A 6,942-nucleotide genomic window follows, 5' to 3' on the forward strand; every position below is an offset into this window, starting at 1 on the left:
GATTATTATACCCTAGAGGTGTTACTTGTTGATTATTTCTCCAACTGAAGTTGGGATGTTGTCTCCAAGAGGTGTTAGGAATAGGATAACTATTAATTGAGCAAAGCGTTATCTTGTTGTGATGTTTGTTGTTCATAGGCGAGAGGGTAATAGGAGTCGGGATGCTCTGGACTCAAACAAAAATTACATGGATTAGAGTTGACATTCATGACGGGGATAGGCTTTTGTTGAACAGAAATAGCCTCTACCTTTTTAGTGAGAGATTCGATTAAATTTTTAAGTTCAGGATCGGGTTTTATCTCAAACATACCGCCGGCCTTAACTATTGTAGAAAAACTAGCGGAGCGGGAGATATCGTTACTACCCCCTAATTATTATTACGCTTTGTTTGATCTTCTAAAAATTTATAAGCCTCTGAGGCTCCTTTATTGAGGAAACTACCCCCATTCATTATGTCATGCACCTCTTTGTGGTGGTGTAACAGTCTCTTGAAAAAGGCACGAACTAACGTGTCTTTCGCAAGGTTATGGTGTGGACACTCTACAAGAACATCGGTGAAACGATTCCAAGCCTCTGAAAATGATTCATGAGGATTCTGTTGAAAGAAATGAATCTTGGAAAGCATTTCATCGGTCTTCAGTGGTGGATAAAAATGTTCCATAAATAGTTGAACAAGTTTTGCCCACGAAGTCCACGCATTAGGCTTAGGCGCTTAACCAAAGGCGCTTTTATCGGCTAAGGTGAAAGGAAACACCCTTAGTTTAATTTGTTCAGCACCAACCGTAGGATGGTGGAATGTAATAAGGACTTGGTCAATCCCCACGCGTGTCTTTGATAAGGTTTTTCATGGTCTAACCCATGAAAAATGGAGTAACAAATTAAATATATTTGGGGGATTCAAATCCTCCAATCGGGTCCGATAGAGCGATGCAAGATTTTGGGCTATCATTCATGGCTTTGTAAAAGTCGAGAAAAGGAGACTCTCTTTCTTCACCATTATTTCAGGTGTGGTGTGTGGTATATTAGGTAGAGGTGTAGTGAGGGTATACTAGAAAGGCGTGTTTGTTGACATTGCCGGTTGATTACGTTAGGTGTTTTTTCTTCTACCTGACCTTAATCTCATGCAAGGCTAAGACCAATCTTAACTAAACACGACAACACTCGAAACAATCCTGATATGCTAGTACAAACCTCTAACAGGAGATGCGAGGAGTGGAAGAAAGAAGTACATGAATGCCTCCTTGCTTTGCTTATGAATAGCGTCTTGCATACGCATGCTCAGTGTGTATAACTAGTTAGAAACACTTAATAACTTGAAGTAATGAAAGTTTGAACTAACCTGTGGAAATCGGGCATTTCAGAAGAGGGTGCGGGCGCGCTCTGGTCAAACTGTGGGAGGGCGCGGGTCGCGCTGAGGTCCAGCTCGAGTTCCAGGTGCTTCAGTGCGGGGGGCACTCGAACTTTGCCTTGGTAGGGCATGGGGCGCACTCAACCTTAGAAGATGTCCAATGTTTTGGGCGCGAGTAGCGCTCAAACTTTGCCTTGGTAGGGTGCGGGGTGCGCTCAACCTTGGTAGATGTCTAGTGTTTTGGGCGCGGGTAGCGCTCCAAATTTGCCTATCGAGGCACGGGTCGCGCTCCATGTGTTCCTGCGAAGACAAATTCAGTTCTGAAATGGACAACCACAGTTAGAATCAAACAAGGGTGGGTGGGTTTAATGGGACTTTGGAAAGACTAATTATACTAACGAAAACAATCCTAAAAGGAACTAAGATAGCAGCGGCGCCATTTGATAAAAGATAAAATATAGTTTTATCTACGAATAAGTAACAAGACTCAAACAAAATTAAAACTAAAACTAAACTTTATGTGTGATGATTTTCACTAGCGAAGAATTGTCGTAATCCGAATTGCAATGCTTTCGTATAGCAATTGGTTCTTCCTAATCCCTAGTTGTTCATGGTAATCTCTACCAACTAACATCTAGCATGTGAAGCAATCAAACCCATTCTCATGGTGAACTAATTACATTCTAGATTGGAATGGAAAATTACAACTATTCTACGCTACCAACAATCAAGCTTTCATCAAGGCTTCCTCAAACCCCTCTAATGGAGGTTTAGCCTAGAGTCCTTAAACTATCATTTCCAATTGAATTTAAACAAGACATGATATCAAGATTCAAAATTTGCTTATTTGAATTCAAATGGAAATCTAATCATGCAAGAATTAATTGAAACTAGTAATGACAAATAACTAAATCTATGAATTGAAACTAAATAATTAATGGAAAATGAAACTAGATTATGAAGAACTAACTAACTTATTGATCTAATGAAGAAATAATAATTGATTCAATAACTAAATTAAAACAAGATAGTAAAAACTAATTAATTAATGGAGTCTAAAACTAGATCTAGAAATCTATGTTAATGAATACCTAAAAACTTAGTTGCTTAAGAGTTAAGTCTTATGTGTTGAAATGGAGAAGACAAGATCCACATTTTAGTGCATGGGCTAAGGAGCCATGTTTTGGGCGGAAAATTGAGCCCAAAACCCAATATCTTCGAATCCACGAGGTTTTTTCAAATTTTGACTTCAGCAGACTTTTCATCCACTTTTGCCCCTCGGATTGGGTCAAATTTTGGACCATTGGAAAGCTCATTCCGAGCCAGTCATTTTGAAATAAGGTAGGCCCAATTCCAAGGTCTGAGTCCAAAGATATGGCCTTCGGAAGTTTTGCTGACTTTTGTGCATTGTTTCTGCCCGCGTTGACTTTGACTTTTCAGCTTTGACTGGACTTTAAAAAGGCTTTTTCCCCTTGAATCTTGGCCTTTAATCACAGAACGTCTTAGCAACCAACCCTTTCTCTTTTATCTTGCCAAAGTGACATATTTCTGCACATAATTGACTCCAATGCCTGGAATATATAAAATCACGTAATCTGCATTAATTCTTATTCATTACTCATATAATTGGTCTAAAAGTATTATTGTTAGGGGGTTAAAGCTACAGTTTTAGGCTCTTATCAAACCACCCCCAAATAGTATTTTGTTTGTCCTCAAGCAAATATGAGAAATTAGAATAAGTGACCAAAAATGGAGTTCTAACTACTCGTTTAGCCGAAAGCGAATGCATTGACCATATACAACAAGGCCTTAAACCACTAGAAATTCCTTAGTGGACGAGTTATAGCCTCAAGATAGTTTTCTAGTGAATGTACTCACAAACTTTATCTATACTACAACGACTAAGAAATAAACTATTGTTTCCTTATTTATGTCACAATTATCTATACATCTCACTAGCAATGAATATAGAATAATCGAGTCCAAACCTAAGCTAATATATGCATAATAATCAATCATCTACGAATAAACATATATACAATGAGTACTACTATGAAATGCACTAGTAGGTCTGTTTCTGAAAACTCCGAATAACGTTCTTAAGTAGGTCCTCACATAAATGTCAAGTCAAAAACCACTCTAATTTTTCCGCTCAAATTTTGCTACTCCAGTGTGTAGTCAGCACACTTTACCTTACAATCTCAATGACAAACAAGAAAGGCGGAGTCGATCAAACACATCTGCCACTTACTATCACACTAACTTATTCCTAATTGAGCTAGATGTCTTTATTAGGTGTTGCGAGGATTAGGAGATGGTTTAAGAAGGAAGGAAATGGATATTAAAAAAGGACAAGTCTGAGTTAATAGGGTTTTCATATTACATAACTAGAGAAACCCTTGTTCTTTTGCTTCTACACTTTATTTCCATCCTTAGCCTTTTTATTTTGGCTTTTTGACTCCTTTATTCTATTTTTTTGGAGTTTTATTTTGTTTCTATTTTTCTTTTTCTTTTCTTTTCTTTGGATGGAAACTTCTTTTCTTTTTCTTTTTCGAAGCAACTAACTAATTTTTGTTTACACAGGTTTTTCTCTTCTCTTTTCTTCACTCATCCTATTCTCAGACTCATTCTATAATGGGTAGGTTGATTTTTATTTTGTTTTGTTTTTGTAAAATGTTAAAGGATTTACGGTTTATGAAAGGCTAAAGAAAGGCTCAGAGGGGCGACTAGCAGAAAATAATTCATATGTTTGAATTTCTTGCTATATCGATCCAAAGAGGGCCTAAATTCTCGCTTAGGATATGATATAGTGATCAAGCAAGTGGACGTATGATTTCTCTATCCGGATTTTACTTCTCCCTTGTGTTATTTCTCAAACGTTTCACTCATATAAGGTTTTAGGCTATATTCTCATAGGATTTGTGGAATAAGTACTCTAGCCTAGATTTCAGAAACTTACTACCAAACAATTATAGATACTCATACAACATATTTATAGATAGATGCAAAGATTATTACCTACATATTAACCTAAGTTTCTAAAAACTATTCTAATGCAAAAGCTACGTGAGGCTTCTAGATTATTGAGAGCATAGAACTTAGCGTTGTATTATAATATTTTTTAGAAACTTAGGTTAATATGTAGATAATAATCTTTGCATCATTCTATAAATATATTGCGTGAGTATCTACGATTGTTTGGCAGTAAGTTTCTAAAATCTAAGCTAGAGTACTTATTCTACAAATCCTGTGAGAATATAGCCTAAAGCCTTATATGAATGAAACGTTTGAGAAATGACACAAGGGAGAAGTAAGTCCTGATAGAGAAATCACACGTCCACTTGCTTGATCACTATACCATATCTTAAGCGAGAATTTAGGCCCTCTTTAGATCGATATAGCCATAAATTCAAACCTATGAATTATTTTCCGCTAGTCGCCCCTCTAAGTTGATAACTGTAAAAAGATAATCTTACTCACGAATAAAGCAATGAACTCTAAACGAAAGTAAAACTATAAACTGTTACTTATACTAGACTTATCAAAGGCTTTGACTTTTCATCTTTTCACCGGGCTTCATAAAGGCTTTGTCTCCTTGAATCTTGGCCTTTATCACAGAACTTCTTAGCAACCAACCTTTTTCTCCTTTATATCACCAAAGTGGGACATTTCTACACATAATTGAGTTCCATGCCTGAAATACATAAAAGCACATAATTAGCATTAACTCTTATTTATTACTCGCATAATTGGTCTAAAAGTAGTATTATTAAGGGGTTAAAACTACAGTTTTAGACTCTTATCAAACCACCCCCAAACAACATTTTGCTTGTCCTCAAGCAAATATGGGAAATTAGCATAAGTGACCAAAAATGGAGTTCTAACTAATCTCATTTTTTATTGAGTGTTACATTGCATTGACCATATACGCAACAAGGCCTTTAAACCACTAGGAATTCCCTAGTGGGCCGAAGTTATAACCTCGTGAGAGTTTTCTAGTGAAGGTACTCACAAACTTCATGTATACTACATAGACTCAGAAATAAAACAATTGTTTCCTTATCTATGTCTCAATTATCTATACATCTCACTTAGCAAATGAATACAAAATAATCAAGTTAAAACCTAAGCTAATATATGCATAATAATCTATCATCTACGAATAAACATATTTACAATGAGTAATACTATGAGATGAACTAGCAGGTCCATTTCTGAAAATTCGGAATAGCGTCCTTAAGTAGGTCCTCACATAAATGTCAAAACAAAACCACTATGATTTTTCGCTCAAGTTTAAGCTACTCCAAATTAAGTGCGGTGGGCACACTTTACCTTACAAACTCAATGACACACAAAGAAGCCAGAGTCGATCAAACACATCTGTCACTTACTATCACACTAACATATTCCTAATTGAGCTAGAGGTCTTTATTAGGTGTTGCGGGGATTAGGAGATGGTTTAAGAAGGAAGGAATTGTATATTCAAAGAGAACAAGTCTGAGATAATAGAGTCTTCATATTATGTAACTAGAGAAAACCTTATTCTTTACTTTTGCTTCTACACTTTGTTTCCATCCTTAGCCATATTTTTTTTTCCTTTTATTTGGCTTTTGGCTCCTTGATTCTATTTTTGGAGTTCTAACTCTTTATTTCCTTTTATTTTTTTTATTTTTTATTTTTTTATTTGGATGGAAACTTACTTTTCTCTTCTGAAGCAACTAACGAATTCTTGATTTCAAAGGTTCTTCTCTTTTCTATTCTTCATCTCTCTTCTCAAACTTATTCAATGAATTGGGTAGGTTGATTCTTTTATTTTGTTTTGTTTTGTAATAGGGTAAAGGATTTGTGGTTTATGAAAGGATAAAGAAAGGCTCAGAGGGGCAACTAGCGGAAAATAATTCATAGGTTTGAATTTCTGGCTATATCGATCCAAAGAGGGCCTAAATTCTCGCTTAGGATTTGGTATAGTAATCAAGCAAGTGGACGTGTAATTTCTCTATCCGGATCTTACTTCTCCCTTGTGTCATTTCTCAAATATTCACTCATATAAGGCTTTAGGCTATATTCTCACAGGATTTGTAGAATAAGTACTCTAGCCTAGATTTCATAAACTTACTACCAACAATCATAGATACTCATGTAACATATTTATAGATAGATGCAAGGATTATTACCTACATATTAGCCTAAGTTTCTAAAACCTATTCTAATGCAAAAGTTACGTGAGACTTCTAGATTATTGAGAGCATAGAGAAATAAAACAATACCAATATTCCTAAGTGTATAGCATACTTTTTATTTATATTTTTTAAAAAATTTGAATTTTTTAGCTAGAAAACAAGTGCATATTATACATATCTATATCCTAACAGATGCCTTAATTACACGTGCTTCTATGCCCCCAACAAGAAACATGCTTTGTCCTCAAAGTATTTTAAATAAAGAGTGTAGGAAAATACCATTGAAACGCGTGAAATTCCGGAACATCTGCAAAACAAAGTTATAACATAATAATATAGAAAACCGACGAACTCTATAAGAGTTCCACCAGAATGGGGTTAATGAGAAACAAATTTGCTTAGGACATAAGCGGA

This window comes from Coptis chinensis, chromosome 3 (genome assembly GCF_015680905.1).
Source record: "Coptis chinensis isolate HL-2020 chromosome 3, ASM1568090v1, whole genome shotgun sequence".
Lineage (NCBI taxonomy): Eukaryota > Viridiplantae > Streptophyta > Magnoliopsida > Ranunculales > Ranunculaceae > Coptis > Coptis chinensis.